Source organism: Erpetoichthys calabaricus, chromosome 1, assembly GCF_900747795.2.
Source record: "Erpetoichthys calabaricus chromosome 1, fErpCal1.3, whole genome shotgun sequence".
In the NCBI taxonomy this organism is placed as follows: domain Eukaryota; kingdom Metazoa; phylum Chordata; class Cladistia; order Polypteriformes; family Polypteridae; genus Erpetoichthys; species Erpetoichthys calabaricus.
This window is the reverse complement of record NC_041394.2, coordinates 320,279,961-320,299,158: the sequence shown is the minus strand read 5'-3', so window position 1 is coordinate 320,299,158 and position 19,198 is coordinate 320,279,961.

Here is a 19,198-nt window from a genome sequence, read left to right as displayed (position 1 = left end):
TCACTATGAGGCTACAATATTGCTAGGCATGTTGATGCAAGTGCTACTGTATGTGACTGATGACAACACGGCAATATAAAGGAAAGGCTTCTCCCAAAAACAGTGTTTCTGAGCACTCTTCTTGTTAGGAGAAATCTGATCTTGTTTTGGAATCCCTTTAACTTGACGGCTGATCTCTTGTCTCACTGTGTTTTGAATTTGGCTACATTTGTAAATCCCCTAAAATCTCTGACACTGAAGTTAATGTAAGTGTCTGTCAACACTCTTATGGATAAATGCCAACAATCATGAGAGTTAATAAGTCAAATGAAGCTTTTGCCCTCTACTCACCCAAAGATCATCAAGGTTTCAGATCAGAGGCCAAGTGCCAAGAGCACCTTTACTTTGACTCTCTCATAGAGAACATTCAATATTTCAGTCTAACTACTCCTTTGGAAAAAGGCTAGCAACAGTGTGAGACTCTGGGCCCACTACTTTTCTGTTCGTAAAAGTTTAAAACCATGACAGGCTAATGGTTATGTGCTGACAAACCAGTTGTGTGGGTATCACTGGTGCCAATATGGAGAGGAAACACTCAGGGCCATCCTACCAGCTATTAAGCTGTCAGTCTCAAAAATGAGGCAGGGGCATGGCATCAACCTACTCATCAGAATGCTGGTTGTGAATTACTCAGCACAGCCTCATTTTAGACTTTCAATACTCACTACATTAAACTGTTTTTATAAGTATTTTTATGTGAACACACATATATAGTGATGGAGTACCTATGGTGCCATAAACTCTATATATGAAAATCAGCGACAAATAAATATACACAGCATAGAGATTGCAATGTTAGAAAGACAAAATAAGCCATAAATTATCTGCACGGGCCATATATAACAAGAATTATAAAGATCTGACTGGAATTGCCTGAAAGCTTTGGATACTATGGGGGTGTATTGGCAAAGGTAGCTCTTCATTGTTGCATGGAAGTTAAGAGTGGTGCATTGGGACTGGCAGATATGAGTGGTAGTCCCCATTTTTAAATACAGTAGGGACAACACAGCCTGGTTCTAATAACTGCGGTATCACACAATCAAGCCTTCCTGGGAAAGTCTATTGTAGGTTATGTAAGAGTCATGGAGTATGGACTGATATCCCGACTGGGACTAAGAATTATCCCTTGGCCAGCTTGGAGGCCGTAATGGAAAGACAATGTGAATGGAGGTGCAACCTGCCTGGGATGATTCTCAATTCTTGTCCCAGCTGGGACCTAAAAGATAATGGATGAACTTAGGGAGACTGGGTATCGTGAACAGTTCCTTCCCCAGTACAAGAGGTGGTGGTGCTCCTCTGGCTTGGTCTCAGTTTGGACACCTGCAGGGTTACTGTATCTTAGACTTGTAGTTTGGAAGGGCAGTCCTGTCAGGGACCTTCGGTGCTGCCAAGGAGCGCTGTTTGGAATGGGCCTCCCTACTTTGGGGAGCTCCCATAAGACCTGGAAGTACTTCTGTTGTGCAATGCCATTGTATTGGAAACTCCCCCGGGTCCACCATAAAAGGAAGCTGTCTCTATAACAAGGAGACTCAGAGTCGGGAGGAAGAAGAAGACAACACTCGCTAAAGAGGAGTGGAAGGAGATGGATGGTACCTATCTGCTTAATTATACTCTGCTGGACTGAGTAAGGCCTATTGAGGTATGGTTATCGAATAAAAACTCACTTAATTTGAACCTGCGTCTGTGTCTGTTGAGTTGTCGCTACTGTTCGGGGCTCTTGCTAATATGGACGGACCTTGGAATTAAACTGCTACTTCTCTGGATCAGGAGGATCCAGAGGAGGATCAGTTGAGATGGTTTGGTCATACAGTTAGGATGTGCTCGGTTGCTTCCCTCAGAGGTGTTACAAGGCATGGCCTATCTATAGATAAATCAAAGCACAAACTCAAGACATACTGGGGGGACTGTGTCTCTAAATTCTCCTGGGAGAAAATATGCGGGTATTCCCCAAGATGTGCTGAGGATTTGGAGGTCCGGTCAGCATAACCCAGACTGTTGTTACTATGACCCTCACCAGGAAAAATAATTGAATCATTATGACAATTAGGGCGGCACGGTTGCGCAGTGGTAGCACTGCTGCCTCGCAGTTAGGAGACCTGGGTTCGCTTCCCGGGTCCTCCCTGTGTGGAGTTTGCATGTTCTCCCCGTGTCTGCGTGGGTTTCCTCCGGGCGCTCCGGTTTCCTCCCACAGTCCAAAGACATGCCGGTTAGGTGGATTGGTGATTCTAAATTGGCCCTAGTGTGTGCTTGGTGTGTGTGTGTGTCCTGCGGTGGGTTGGCACTCTGCCAGGGATTGGTTCATGCCTTGTGCCCTGGGATTGGCTCCAGCAGACCTCCGTGACCCTGTGTTCGGATTCAGCGGCTTGGAAAATGGATGGATGGATGGATTATGACAATTAATTTGAGCCTTCGGATTACTTTACGTATCGTGAACAGTTTATTCTCCCAGTTTGAGAGGTGGCGGTGCTCCTCTGGCTTGGTCCCAGTTTGGGCACCCACGGGGTTGTCTGAGACTTGCAGTTTGGAACAGCAGTCCCCTGTCAGGGTCCTTTTATAAGTTTTGGCCACCATTTTGCTGTGTTGTTTTAGCTGCAGCGGCCATCTTACCGATGCGTTCCCAATGCTGTCATATGACACCAGGAAGTTGCTCTTGTTTCATCACTTCCAGGAAGCACACAGTACAAGTCAACAGCATGGGGAGTCTGGATTCCTACTTAAAAACAGACGTTTACAGTGTTAGGGGGAAGGTTTATCAAGAATTATTCAATGCAAAGGACTTTAATGTTCTTTTGACATTGAGTTTTAACTAATTTTGGAGTTGGTTCCTTTCAGTTTTCTTTAGATCTCTCACTATTTTTGCCTCTCCCAACTCCTGGTGATCTATAAATCATTTCCTCTAATATTTTTCATCCTTAGCAGCACAATGAGAATGTTTATTAAGGCCTAAGTACAAATCAACTTCCAAGTGTGGAAAAATGAAAAGATGAGAAACACACACACACACACACACACACACACACACACACACACACACACACACACACACACACACACACACACACACACACACACACACACACACACTCACACAATCCCAACAGTCCACTGTGGGCTATGTTTACACATATAATAACTACTCTCACGCATACCGACAAATTCATCCATCTGTCCGTCCATCAATTATCAAACCTGTTTCATTCACTTCAGAGTAATGGGGGACTGAACCTATCCCAGCAGCAGCAGATGCAAAGCAAGAATCAACACATTGCTATGCAGAAACCTACAATCTTGTCTACATAAAAATTCATCAGTTCATCCATCATCAGTCCTCCTTTACACCACCTAACCCTGTCTACTGGAAATCTCATTAAATATGATATCAAACAAATACTGTTCAAGGTTACTGGGATGGAACCAGCATCCGGGAAAAGACAGGAAGCAACCCAGAACTAGAAGTCAGTCCATCACAGGGCACCTTTATTTACAGGAGGCTGTTTTCAAGTCTCCATCTAACCCAACACTCTTTGGACATGGAACAAAATCTACAGTGTCTAAAGACAAATGCATGTAGACAGCACACAAACTCTGCCAATACAGTGACTGGGCCAGCAACTGAAGGCAGCAATGTTATAACTACTGGGCTGCACTCATGATATACATGAAAAGGGAAATGGCTACATGAAACCAAACTGGAACAGAAATGAAAAGACACATATTATGAGCACCAATAAGTAAGACATCTCCGCACACTTTAGCAAGATGCCCACCTAACCAGTCGTGTCTGCTTCTGGGGTGACTTAGCCAGTTGCAGTGCAGCAGGCAACTGCTTTCTACCATCTGTCGATACTCCCAGACTCTGTCAAGTCTTCACATAATTGAGTCTCAGTAACATAAATCAAAGGGCTGCCCAGCTAAAGCTAAAAGTACTGAGGCTGGCAGAAGGAAGAATCGGCTGCCAAATGTGGCATCAGAAAGGCAAAGAAGCAAGTGACTGGTGAGAAGAGGGCATGTTTCATTAGTGGTGGCAGGCTGGCTCAGGCAGAACACATCAGTTGACTTGGGGATGAAAATTTTAACACCCCAGGTGGCCACTCTACTCATATATATGAAAATAACATTTTGATTCAAAAAAAAAAATACAGATCAGTAAAGGGACTGGTAGGCCAAGGAAGACCTCCAGTGCTGAGGACAGAAGAATCCTCACTATGGTAAAGAAAAAGTACCAAACACCTGTCTGACAGATTAGAAACAGTTTTCAGAAGGCCGATGTGCACATGTCTGAGACAATTGTTTGCAGAAGACTTCATGAATTGAAATACAGAGGTCACACTACAAGATACAAACCACCAGTGAACCACAAAAACAAGATGGCCAGATTACAGTTTGTGAAAAAGGACTTAAAAGAGACTGTAGAACAATGGAAAAGGGACCAGTGGACAAAGATGAACCTGTCAGAGTGATGGGAAAAGGAAAGTGTGGAGACAAAAAGGAACTGCCTAAAATCCTAAGCAGATCATCTCATCTACTAAACATAGCAGTGGGGGTCTTATGGCTTAGGGCATATATGGCTGCCAAAGGTACTGGCAACACTTCCCCTCAATGATGATGGAACTGCTGACAGCAGTCACACAAAGAATTCTGAGGTGTATAGAAACATCTGATCTACTCAAGATGCAGTAAATGCCTCCAAACTCATTGGACGGCACTTCATCCTACAGCTACAAAGAGCATCACCAGAGAACATCCTCAGCACGCACTGATGTCTAAGAATCTCACACTTCAAGCAGTCATTGCATACAAGCGATAAGCGACAAAGTCCTGAATAGGAAACCCTTAACAGATCTGCCATTGCCGTGTCCCAAATGTTATAGTGCCCTGAAATTATGATAGGGGGGAATGGGGGGGTCAAGAAGAAAAAGTGCTGTCATTTCTACATGGTGTGACTGAAATGTATGTAAATACCCTGAAATGAAAGCCCCACTGTGATATAAGGCAGTGTCTGTACCTTGAAAGACACCAGAACTCAATCAACTAAAATATTAAGAAAAAATTCTGACAGTCTTTCATTTTGTTTCAACTTCAAAGATTTTGACACAAGATTTAAAAAATTTCTCTGTAATTACCTTACATCATTCTTTTTGTTGGCCCCCATAGAAAAGCCTGTCAAGTTAGGATTATAAGCATATTCTTAAAGCAGGAAGAGGTCTAGTACAATGTTAGACAATTTAATGTTTCACAATCATAACCAGATCAGTAAATATATATATAGTATATATAGGGAGAGAGAGAGATTTAACCCTTAGAATGCTGTTAAATTTGAGTTTGACTGATCATTTCTTATCTTCTTAGAGAGTCAAGGCTAGGGGGCTATGAAAAAAACAGGGCCTGTGAAAGCCAATTGCGGCACTCCTTGTGTGATTTTGGGCTATACAAAAACAAATAGTATGTTATTATAGCACTATGGGTCCTACACATTGTCAGGAAGACATCTGATGGCTGCGACTCCTCAGTGCATCCATTGTAATTGTTGTCTTTGATCCTCAACATCTTCTTCCTTCCAATTTGACAATTGTGGAAGGTGGGTTTGTTTTATTTAAATAAAGCCACCCTAACAGTTTATGGTGTAGAACCAGCCACCTCACCACCAGGCATCCCTAATCTGTGCCCAAGATATTCAGTTGTCAATTTCACAGGATTAGCAGGTTGCCGAGATGTCATTCTGAGTGAATAGCTTTTCTGAATTAGTATTTTAATTTATTTTTTTCCTCAAACACATGTACAGTTATGTGTGCATCATGCATGTATTGTGCTTGTGATCCTTAAGTCACATCTACTGCTTTAAGTGTGTAAAATATTCAGAAAGCTTCCTGAGGAAATACACTAAGAAGCACTTAGTGCAGGCCACGATTTCAAGGCTCATCTCAAGTTATCAGCATCATGAGGTGCTCTTGTGGAGCCTCCCCTATATACTGTACGTGATGGCCTGAGGTGGGAAGTGCGCCTGGCAGCACGGTTTTTCCTGCAGTCCTTACGAAATGGGCCACATGAACAACTTTAAAGTGCTGAATGCTGCATATTACGTCGGCGGCAGGGTATTTGCATAAATGAATTATGCATACCATATGAACTGAATTCTTTCATTTTAAGTAACCTGGTTGATGCCCCAGAATTCATTTTGCTTTTGTCCAGTCGGACACTGGTGGTCTTGTTTGTCTGTGGTGGGGAAACTCACAAGATGACTGCTCCTTGTCTGGGATAGACTCATTAACCCCTAACCAATCCTAGATTAAGCAAGTTTGAGAATGTTTTCACTTTCCCAGTTAGATCATGACAGGGGGCTTCAGGAGAGCCATGTGTATGTGTGTGTGTCATACATATGAAAAACTTAGAGCCTTGCCATATTTTGTTATCTAGAATCATCATAGCAAAGAAACAGCTTTCGCCTCATGGAAACTTTACTGGGGGCACTCTTAGATGTTAAAACAGGGCATACACATAATCAGATTCCATCAGGAAAGAAAGCGGTAAGGTCAGGGTTAACTGAATGTCTTTCAAGAAACTTAATAACTGTACTCCCTGCACATCTTCATCTTGTGCTAAGTACTTTTTACTTTGACTTTTTATCTCCTATCTGAATGTGCTCAGTTCCTGCAAACTTACACGTGTCTCCATTTGTCCTTTCTTTTGACCTGCTGTTGAAAAGAAACTTACAAACAAGTTAAAGGCTATAGAGTTTAGTGTTTTTAGCTTTTTATTTGTACGTGTGGAGAGCGCTTTGAGTACTGAGAAAAGCGCTATATAAATGTAATGAATTATTAATTATTATTATTATTATTTTCATAGCAGAATTGACTCACTATGTTTTAAATTTTAGAATTTGCTGTTTATGCATGCAGAGACAAAGGAGGTCTCCAGCACGGTGGAAACAGCCCAGCCTGCCTTCCTATAGGTTGCCATTGGGCTGTTTTGAAGCAGCAAGCTAATATCCCTGTATAGTCAACCAGGGGCAACCTTCTTCTTGCTGTTTTTTGCATCCCACCAGCTCAGACGCCTTGTCCATTACAGGAGGGCTGCGAGTCAGCACTGAATGAGACGGTACTTCATTGCAGTGCACATAACATGGAGGATACACTGTAAAATATTTCATTTCAATCATTCTATACAATTTTTGTGTGTCTTAACTGCTCACCCATCATCCAACCTCACTTATGGATTTGCAGGGTGTGCTTATCCTTTTCCTGCACCCAGGATTGAAAGCCTATGATTACTACCAGCTGCAATTACTAAATGTATCCGTCCCTTCAAATCCAAGATTATGCTTATGTGTGCACAATTGTGAAAATTACTTAAAACCCATCGATTTAAAAGAAAACTCATACTTACTACAGTATATATTCTGTCAGCTCAGTAATGAATCAGATTTTCAAAATGCAAACGATAAGCAGATCTACAGTATCAGATTTAAATTTCTGGAAAAGAGAAATGATTATATGATTCCCCTAAATCAGGGCACACAACGTTTTTGCTGAGAGAACAGAAATGCCTCCAGGAAGCATCACTGTCTTACAGTTTGGATGGAGTTTACAGGATTTGCCTGGAGTTTCATTCTGCCTGTTTCTATCTATTTGTGGAAAGAACACAAAATTCTAAAAAAGTCTTAATTAGTGTAAGTGCCCTAATTCTGGGTGTTCAGAAGAAATGTAATGATTTATTTCATGAGGCAGAGGTACGTAATAAACAGGAACATTTGCGTCAAATATTTGAAATTTTAAAATGTGTGCTTCAATTATAAATGTTTAAATATTCTCAATTGTAATATACATTTGTTGCTTTTCACCTTCTGATAGAGGTCCATAGAGGGTTAGATCTCTAGTCATTGTCGTCATCTTCTTTTGGCATTCCTGTTAGGGGTTGCCACAGCAGATCATCTTGTTCCATATCTTCCTGTCCTCTACATCTTGCTCTATTACACCCATCACCTGCATGTCCTCTCTCACCACATCCATAAACCTCCTCTTAGGCCTTCCTCTTTTCCTTTTACTGGGCAGTTCCATCCCTAGCATCTTTTTTTCCCCAATATATCCAGCATCTCTCCTCTGCACATGTCCAAACCAATGCAATCTCGCCTCTCTGACTTTATCTCCCAACCGTCCAACCTGAGCCGACCCTCTAATGTACTCATTTCTAATCCTATTCATCCTCGTCACACCCAGTGCAAATCTTAGCATCTTTAACTCTGTCACCTCCAGATCTGTCTCCTACTTTCTGGTCAGTGCCACAGTCTCCAACTCATATCAAACCTGGTCTCACTGCTGTCCTGTAGACCTTCCCGTTCACTCTTGCTGATATCCTTCTGTCACAAATCACTCCTGACACTCTTCTCCACCCTGCCTGCACTCTCTTTTTCACCTCTCTTCCACGATCCCCGTTACTCTGTACCGTTGATCCCAAGTATTTAAACTCATCCACCTTCGCCAACTCTACTCCTTACATCCTCACCATTCCACTGACCTCCCTCTCATTTACACACATGTATTCGGTCTTGCTCCTACTGACCTTCACTCCTCTCCTCTCCAGAGCATATCTCCACCTCTCCTCAACCTGCTCCTGCTCTTGCTACACATCACAATCTCATCAGCAAACATCATAGTCCACGGGGACTCCTGTATAATCTCGTCTGTCAACCTGTCCATCATCACTGCAAATAAGAAAGGGCTCAGAGCCGATCCCTGATGTAACCAATCTCCACACTGAATGCATCTGTCACTACTACTGCAGACCTCACCACGATTACAGTGATCTTATATACTTCTCTGCCACTCCCGACTTCCTCATAGAATACCACAACTCCTCTCGAGGCACCCTGTCATATGCTTTCTTCCGGTCCACAAAGATGCAATACAACTCCTTCTGGCATTCTCTATACTTCTCATTCAACACCTTCAGATAAACATTGCATCTGTGGTTACTCTTTTTTGGTAAGAAACCACACTGCTGCTCACTAATCATCACTTCCCTTCTTAACCTAGTTTCCACTACTCTTACTCATAACTTCATGCTGTGACTCATCAATTTTACCCTTCTGTAGTTGCTACAATTCTGCTCATCCCCCTTATTCTTAAATATCGGTATCAGTACACATCTTCTCCACTCCTCAGGCATCCTCTCCATTTCCAAAATTCCATTAAACAATCTGGTTAAAAACTCTACTGCCATCTCTCCTTAACACCTCCATGCTTCCACAGGTATGTCGTCTGGACCAAAGGATCAACAATCAAAAATAACATATTTGTAACCACTGACCTTGAAATAGTCTAAAACAATACCCCACATGCTTATGTTTGAAATTTGTCATTTTTTTTTTTAAACTTTTTGGGAGTGGCTCTTATAGGGCTAGGACCACCGGTAAAGAATCAAACATTAAAATACAGTATTACCCTTTTTCTGATTCACAACCTCTAAATCGCATAAAATGACACGCCACGTGCCTATAATACCAATCCCCATTTTTTGAAGTTTTGTGAATAGAAGTAACTTTGACTCTTCATATCATATTAGCGGGTGACATCATCCATTCCGCAGTTGCTAAACTACAAACCCAGCACCCTGAGGCACTTGTGCTATTCGCTGGAGACATCAACCATGTAATGTTGGACAAAACATTACCTGCCTTCTCCCAGTATGTGGATTATAACACCTGGGGAAATAGGACTATTGACCTAATGTATGCAAACGTTAAAGGACGCATACAGCGCCACCCCGCTGCCTGCGCTTGGGAAAGCAGATCATAACCTGATTCTGCTTCAGCCTCACTACAAACCAAGAGTGAGGGAGCTACCTACAACCACACGCTCATTCAGGAAGTTATCCCCTGAGGCAGAGAAGGCTCTGAAAGACTGCTTTGGAACTACAGACCGGGATATCCTGCAGGGATCATACAGTGAGAACACTGAGGAGGCTGTTGACTGCAGTACTGACTACATCAACTTCTGTATGGACATTGTAGTTCCAGTAAGAACAGTATGCTGCTATGCTAACAACAAGCCATGGATTACAAGTGACACAAAGGGCCTTTTAAAAGCCCTTTTCTTCTGGTTCAAAAGCGGTGATCAGCATGTGCTCAAGCGCGTGCAGAAGGAACTCCAAGTCCAGCTCAGGGCGGCGAAGGCGCAGTACAGGAGAAAGCTGGAGCAGAAGTTGCAGAATAACAGCATGAAGGAAGTGTGGGATGGGATGAAGATCATCACTGGCTGCAGCTCGAAGCGGGGTGCCACCATTGAGAGAGATGTGGAGAGAGCAAACCAGATGAACAACTTTTTTAACAGGTTTGACCACCCTAACCCACTCTCACCTTGGAGTACTGCACCCTTCACCCATCCTTCTGCCGATACCAGCATAGGAGAGAGTTTACCCCAACCCACAATTGCAGCAGCCCAGGTAAGCACAGAGCTGAGGAGACTTTGTGCCAGCAAAGCAGCGGGTCCAGATGGAGTATCGCCACGACTACTGAAGGTCTGTGCGCTGAAGCTGGGGAGTTCTCTACAGTGCATCTTCATCCTGAGCCTGGAACAGGGGAGAGTCCTGAGGCTTTGGAAAACATCTTGCATCACCCCAGTCCCAAAGGTATCACATCCTAGTGAGCTGAATGACTTCCGGCTTGTTGCTCTAACATTACATGTGATGAAGACCATGGAGCGGCTGCTGCTTCACCACCTGAGGCCACAGGTCCGTCACGCCCTCAACCCACTGCAGTTTGCATACCAGGAGAAGGTGGGAGCGGAGGATGCCATCATCTACATGCTACACCGATCCCTCTCCCACTTGGACAGAGGCAGTGGTGCTGTAAGAATTATGTTTCTGGACTTCTTTAGCGCCTTCAACACCATCCAACCTCTGCTTCTTAGGGACAAGTTGACAGAGATGGGAGTAGATACGTACCTGGTGGCATGGATTGTGGACTATCTTACAGACAGACCTCAGCATGTGCGTCTTGGGAACTGCAGGTCTGACATTGTGGTTAGCAACACAGGAGCGGCGCAGGGGACTGTACTTTCTCCGGTCCTGTTCAGCCTATATACTGTACATCAGACTTCCAATACAACTCAGAATCCTGCCACATGCAAATGTTCGCTGATGACACTGCTATCGTGGGCTGCATCAGGAGGAGTATAGGAACCTAATCAAGGACTTTGTTAAATGGTGCGACTCAAACCACCTACAACTGAACACCAGCAAAACCAAGCCACTGAACAAATTTGATTTTTATCTGAACCCAAGAACTTGGACACTTCAGATAACACCACATCATCTTAAGTGATGTTGGGACAGTGTGTTCAGTTGATATGGCTTCTGATGTCACAAGATGGCAACAGGAAATGTTACTAATGTAAATAATGAACAAAATAGGGCAGCCATAATTGAAAACAAGATTAAAAATGTTGTCACAAAGACAAAACAGCAATGTCAAAATGAATTCAAAATGACAAAATAAGTTCAAACTTACAAAAAAACATGATTCTAAAATCCACAAGACTCACAACATCTCTGAAGAAGAAAATCTAAATGGCCATACGGCCAATGGGCACAAGGGAATAATGCACAAAGTCTAAGCCCCGACTTAAATTTATTTGACAAACAAATCAAAAGACTGTTAACGTCTGTAGGTTACAGGCTTGATGCAGATAATGACTGCAAAGAATCTACAACTAAACACATTTTTTGTGCTACTTTAATTTGTTCGATAATTATGCTCTCTTGAGATTAGGGAATTTGACACAAAAAGGAGGATCATTCTAAAAAATAATAACACAAACAAGCAAAAATAACCAGAAAGGCAACATTCTGCACATTTACCTCAAATACCTCATTTTCTCTCAAATCAAACTGCTGAAATGTACAGCTGAAATATTTATTTACACTTCACTGTCCCCATTATCCTGGAGTGCACTATACTATATATAGTAACATTTTTGGAGTAATACATTACAGTAATATTCCCGCAGGTTCTTTTATTTTTTGATTTCTCTGCCTTGAATAGCTTTACATTTTTGAGCTACAATTTGAGATGGACTTTATGAAAAATAACCAGACCTAAGAACAGAAATAAGTTATCTTTGGTTTGCCATTATAAGTCTGATTTGAATATCTATGAAGATTCCTGCTGTATAACACTCAAAGGATTTATGGTCATTAAGCAGAGCTCCTACACAACTGTTAGAAAAACCAAATCATCTGAAATGTATTAGAAAGAAGGGCACAGCGGGAACTAAACCAGAGGAAAGAAAATTCACTGTGCTCCATCACCTGTTCAGTCAGTCCCTCAGGCTCCAGAAAGTGTCTCTGCTGTGGAAAACACCCTGCATTGTTCCAATTCCAAAGACGGCAGGCACTTCTTCACCTAATGACTACAGACCAGTGGCCCTTACATTCCAGGTAATGAAGATCTTCGAAAGGCTGGTCCTGGATTATAAGAGTCCTCTTATAAAAACCATCCAGGACCTGCTGCAATTTTAATATTGGACAAAGACTGGAGTGGAAGATTCAATTACCTATCTGCTCCACATGGCTTACTCTGACCTGTGCAAAGCTGGCAGCACTCCGAGGATTATTTTCTTAGATTTCTCCAGTCAATACCATCCAGACATCACTGTTAAGGGGTAAACTCAAGAGATATGCAGGAGGATGAGTCCATGATGTCCTGGATAATGGACTATCTGTCAGACAGACTGCAGTTTGCGACACTCAAGGACTGTGACTCTGATATGGATGTGAGCAACACTGAAGCACCACAAGGGACAAGTCGGTCTACTTTTCTGTATACACCTCAGAGTATAAACATAATACCAAATCATGACACTTGCAGAAAATCTCAGATGATTCTGCACTTAAGGGGTGTATTGATAAGAGGATGAGACGGAGTAAAGGAGTCAGATGGAATACTTTGAGAATTGTCTGAACTCAACATCTCGCCATCTTTGGTTAGCTCAGGGATAAGCAGGTAGATGAGCCTCTGGTGTCCAGGATAATTGACTATCTGCATACCTACAAATATTGGGAACATGGGGGAAACTTTTGGTGTAATTTTTGAGCAAATTTTCTGATTATTTTACTGTTATTTTTGTGACAACACCACATGTACTGCCATGTTGTTAATGCCAATAATGTCTATTGACAATGTGGTTTAGACCTTATGTAGTTCATGACATCATCACGTTGCTGATATTTGGGTGGAAGTGCATTTTACCAAGCACTCACACTTTGATTCTTGAAGAAAGGAACTCGCCAGCATTAATGTTATTTAGAGAATATCTCTTGTTTGCATCTCTGCTGTTTCAAATGAAAGTCCTAAAAACAAAGGGCTGATAACCTAAAATGGTTATAAACCTAAATGGTTATAACCTAGGCCTTACAGACTAGGATGGGAGTCCACGTGCTGCTTTTATCATCAGTACAGTTAAGCTGAAGTGCACTAAGTGCACATGTCAATTTTTAAAGATGTTATCTCCACCTTGTGGCAGCTTACTGTTATGTCAATATGGCTTGCTACAATTTGAAGACAGCAGTGAGCTGCAACCTACCACATGCTGGCAGTTCCTGTCACAAAGAGGGATCCAAACTGTGACTTAAGTGAACTTGTAAAATGAATAAAGCATTACCTTTATACATCCAATATATCAAAGAGCAGCACATTTTCTGTGCTTTTCTTTGATAATTATCTTTTTTATTTGTAATCACTTTTTCTCTCTCTAGTGTTTCAATTAGACGGCTTAGAATTATTACGTGCATTACGTTTTTGTATCATTAATACTTTATTGGTGGAACCTGCTTCGGATTCCCAACAGCCTAAGTAGCTTAAGGTAAATAATATGGTATTGGGCTGTGTGCTGCCTCCCAGTGGTGGCTTTAAGGGCTGCAGATCACCCGAAATACTGTGAGACTACACACCTCCCCAAGAGTTACTTCCTCCTAGTGGGCCCAAGTAGTCAAGGAAATATTGAAAGTTAATGGTCCAAAGTTAAAATAAAAAGACTAATATACTTCTCAGCAGAACTGGCTTACTAAAGTTACTTATCACAGGTATCAATGTTGTCACTAAACAACAATATAACATACAAACCTACTCTTAGAGGATATTTATTCAGCTGTTTTACTTTGTTGCAAAAAATCACACATATGACACAAAAGTATTTTATTTAACAGCTGAACATTCTATCATTGTAAAATATACCAAAAAAATGAAATTTGTTGTAATTATTGGCACAGAGCAAGTAGACGAAAAAATTTACAAAATAACTCAACGATAAGGAAAAAACTTATGGAATCACGTGGTAATTTGCATTTCTAAACCAAATTCGAGTTGCACAAGTCTAAATTGGCCAATTAGTCTGCAGTTCAAAGAGAGTGCCTGCAGACCTTAACTACCTGTTTCATGTGGCTGATTGACAGGAAACATGGACTAACAAGTCAGTTGAAACAACAGAAAGGACTATAAAACTCCTTCAAGAAGGTAATTCAACACAAAACGTGGCAAAAGATGTTGGTTGTTCCCAGTCAACTGTGTCTAGCATTTGGAGTAAGTACAAACAAAATGGGAAAGTTGGAAAAGGGAAACATGCAGGTACACCAAGGAAGACGTCAAAGTGTCACGACAGAAAACTCTGAGCTATATGCCTGGAAAACAGAAAAGTACAACAAAAGAAATGAAAAACAAATGGGCAGAAACAGGAGTCAATGTTTGTGACCGAACTGTAACAAATCAGCTGAAGGAAATGGGATTTACATGCAAAAAAGCCAAATGTAAACTACCATTAACACCTAAACAGAAAAAGACAAGATTACAGTGGGCTAAAGAGAAGCAGTTATGAACTGTGGATGACTGAAAGAAAGTAATATTAAGTGATCAATCACAAATCTGCATTGGCCAAGGAGATGATGCTGGAACTTTTATTTGGTACCGTTCCAATGAAACACATAAAGATGACTGCCTGAAGAAAATAAGCAAAATTTCTGCACTCATTGCTGATATGGGATTGCAAGGTGGGTAAAGGACCAGGGGAGACGGCAATCATTACCTCTACAGTAAATGCACAGGTGGACTTTGATTTTAGACACTTTTCTCATTCTATCAGTCGAAAGTAGGTTTGGTAATGATGAAGTCATTTTTCAGGACGATACTGCATCTTACCACAGAACAAAAGGCATATCAACACAGTGACAAGGCCAGCAAACAGTCCAGATCTCAATCTGATTGAAAATTTAAGGTGGAAATTAAATAGTCCACGACAGCCTGCAAAGTTGATCTGTCAACTGCTATACAAGTAAGATGGAACCTGACTGACGAAGAATTTTGTTTTTCATTAGTGAAGTCCATGCCTCAAAGAATTCAAGCTGTCATAAAAGCCAGAGGAGGTACAGCAAAGTACCAATTGTAATTTTCTGGATTAATGATTCAATAATTTTTTCCTCATCATTGAGAAATCTACATAATTTTTTCCTCTACTTGAGAGAGAGGGAGGTTGGGAGCATGCGCTGATAACACGTTGCCGCACCCACCACACAACCAACCACCTGGATTGGGAACCGAGTGCAGCAGGTGACACTACAGCACCACACTGGAACAGCAAGAGATTTTTGTTTTTTAAAGGTGGCTGGAGTGCCAATCCTGCCACCAACCCCCAAGTTTTCCCTTCAAGTTAGGGGACCTGCTTGCAGGGCTGGATGCAGATTAACGTCATACCCAGGACAGAGCAATTGCAGGTTAAGGGCCTTGCTCAATTAGAGTCACTTCTGCTGTTTAAGGGATTCGAACCAGCAACCTTCCGATTGCTGGCACAGATCCCTAGCCTCAAAGCCACCACTCCTCTACTTGGTCTGAACAAAAAAAAAAAAACGTACCATTAATTACAACAATTTCATTTAATTTTTTTTAGGTTTGTTTTACAATATTAGAATGTTAATCTATTTAATAAAATAGTTTTGCATCATATCTGTGATTTGCTTTTTTGCAGCAAAGTAACACAGCTGAATGAACATTCTCCAAGAGTAGTGATTACATCATCTTTGCTAAGGACTGTAATATCTCCAATTCAATAAGCAAGGTTCTTACACCTTAAATTAGGCACAACTGACCAGTAGTAAATATTTAGGGGTAAACTGCAGGCGTGTTTTGATTTCTCTTCTCCTATAAGGCAAATGTTCAACTTCAAACCGAAATACTGTTAAGTGCCCTTTCACTTATAAACCCCATTAGGCTATACACCAGTTACAATTATAGTACAGCTGAAACAAAACACAAGCTGACATGTAAATAAAAGACAAAATGCAACGTTACAGCACTAACATAAAAACACTATGCTGTTTACTTACATATAAAGTACATGTGTAAAATCTCCACATTTACTGAATTTTAGCTTTTGTTGACAAAAAAGGCTCAAATCAAGACAAATGCCCTTTTACCCTTAGTAAAGCCTTGCAACCAACAATAATTAATTTAAAGCCAATGAATGATTTTATGGATAATAATTAAAAATAAAAACTGCTGAATGCTTTAGGGTCACTACCATAGTTCAGGGTCAGTCCCTTTTTTTGAATAGGGTGACATCAAGTTAGAGCTACTTCTAGTGGCCATGGCTAACCCTGTCAAAAAAAAAAAGTTGGATTTCTAAGGGAGCCTCTAGTTTGAGACTGTGGTGGTCCTGCTAATACCAGGGGGAAAATGCTTGCCTCTTGCGAGTACTCAGGAACTACCCTTAAATGGGAAGTTCTGACACTTGGTGACATCTGGTATTCTAGCTATCCCTCACTGGTTTAATCACACACCACTGCCACTTCCTCAGAATTGCATGCACATTTTCCATAATTATGTTTTTCTATACTAACTGGTGGACAGATAAAGCCCATTTACAAAAATGAAGATTTCATGTTCTAAGAAAAACAAAATTTAAACAGTCTAGGAAGGTGAATATTTTTTGAGCTGGTCTGCTTGTTCCATAACCCATCCTGAGGCAATAAGTGTTCCACACTTGGGTGGATTCACAAACAACAAGCAGTGTTAACTTCTTAAGAGAAAATTAAAATCGGTATGCTTCACATTTTCTCATTTTTACTCTCTGGAAAATGAAATGTTTACTAAACATAAACCTTTACAAAATGAGAATGTTACTTTTGTGTTCAATTCATTTGAATTTTATTATAAAAAAAAACCAAAAAAAAACATTGTAACCTGTGTCATACTGTGTCAGAGAACACGTATTCGAGCAGCACTAGGCATTAAACTTGCACACACTTTTGCACTTCATTCATTTTCGGAAGCCACTTTTGCCACTAGAGAGCATAATTACACTCGTAGATATCAATAAGCCCTAACACACATGCACTTCCATTGTGATCGGAAACTGGAATTCACAAAGAATGCGCACATTTAACACAGAGACCAGGTTAGCAGCTGAACCCTGGTATCAGAGGTGTGAGGAAGATTCCCCAATACTTACGCCACCACGTCATCTAAAACAAATAAAAGGTAAAGTACCACTTCCAGTTAACGGAAATAGACCAAAAGTTGGCAGATATCTATGTTTTGTACCTAATACTTGACCTAAGTGGAAGCGTACTCAAGTTATCATGTTTACATACACACACACACACACTTCTAAAAATTATATTTTTGTATTCAGGGAGGTCCAAAACATCATGATTAATCAAAACATTGAAATGGAACTTTTGGTAGATTCCAATACTTTCCCTATACTTCGTATACAAGAAAGTCAGGGAGTGTAAAATGTCGAGATTCCTCAAAATCTCAATATTGAATCTTTGGACGATTACAACACTTTCCCTATACTTCGTATACAAGAAAGTAAAAAACAAACAAATATACACAACAAAAAAACTGATTATGTGTGTTAATGTCTCTCTCTCTCTCTGATGGACCAGAATCTCAATCAAGATTGGTTCCTATCTTGTGCCTGATGTTTCAAGTTAAGTCACAGACAACCCTGCCTCCAAAGCAGTAATTTAGAATTGACAGGCTTTAAATTCTATACAAGAAGGCCTAATTAAATCCATATATTATAAACTTATTATTGTACTTTCCCAATGTTTTTCAACAGTCCCTCCCAAAATCAATCATAAAATAGATATAAATAAGACCTAAGGTGTCTGACACTCCAAGAGAGGACTTGACAGCCAGACCCCTTCAGCAGATGGCTCCTAGGTATGGAAGTTGAACACACACTGCCTATACAAAAGAGAAAACTTAAAAAAAACTGCTTCCGTCAGGGCAGACTAGCGGTGGAATGCTCTTGGAGGCTGCCAAATGTCACAGTAACCTGGTGGTTTAAGACTCCGCAGAACTGCTTCTGACTCCAGACATGACTTTGACACTTGCTCCAAAAGTACCAGTCAGGTAGAGTGTACGCCTTTGGAGTCTCGAGTTTATATGTAAGTTGGACAAAGGCAGGGAGGAGGTGAATGCAAGGGAGAATACAGGGAAGTGGACAAGTCAGCTGGCCCCTCTACCTGACAGACAAGGACATCACACCTGAAATAGCAAGCACCAGTGAGGTATGGTTTATTTTACGTATTCTCACTTTCATCTTTATAAAAAAATCTTTTTAACATTTTTTCCCCCCCAGTCCTTGATAATTAAATTAATATAGTTTGCGAGTAGTACTACATCTTGCCTGAAGAAGGGGCAGTGTTAGCTTCTTAAGAGAAAATTAAAATCAGTCTGCTTCACATTTTCTCATTTTTACTCTCTGAAAAATTAAATGTTTACTAAACATGAACCTTTACAAAATGAGAATGTTACTTTTGTGTTCAACTCAGTTGAGTTGCCTAGAAAGCTTGCGTATTGTATACTTTTTAGTTAGCCAATAAAAGGTGTCATTTTGCTTGACTTCTCACTACATTTTGTGATTCATTTTTGCAGGTGGAAATGTGGTGCAGTGGATACTGCTACCGCCTCACATATCTTATGGTCTAGGTTTGAAGACATAACCTAGAATATTAGCTGTGTGGAGTTTTACTGCTCTTAGAATGCCTGGGGATTCCAAACCGGCCCTGTGTAAGTGTGAGTGCATAAGCAAATGGACCCTGTGATAGACCAAAAAAAAAAATAAATAAAAAAACAAACACCCTTGGTTGGTTCCTGTCTTGATGA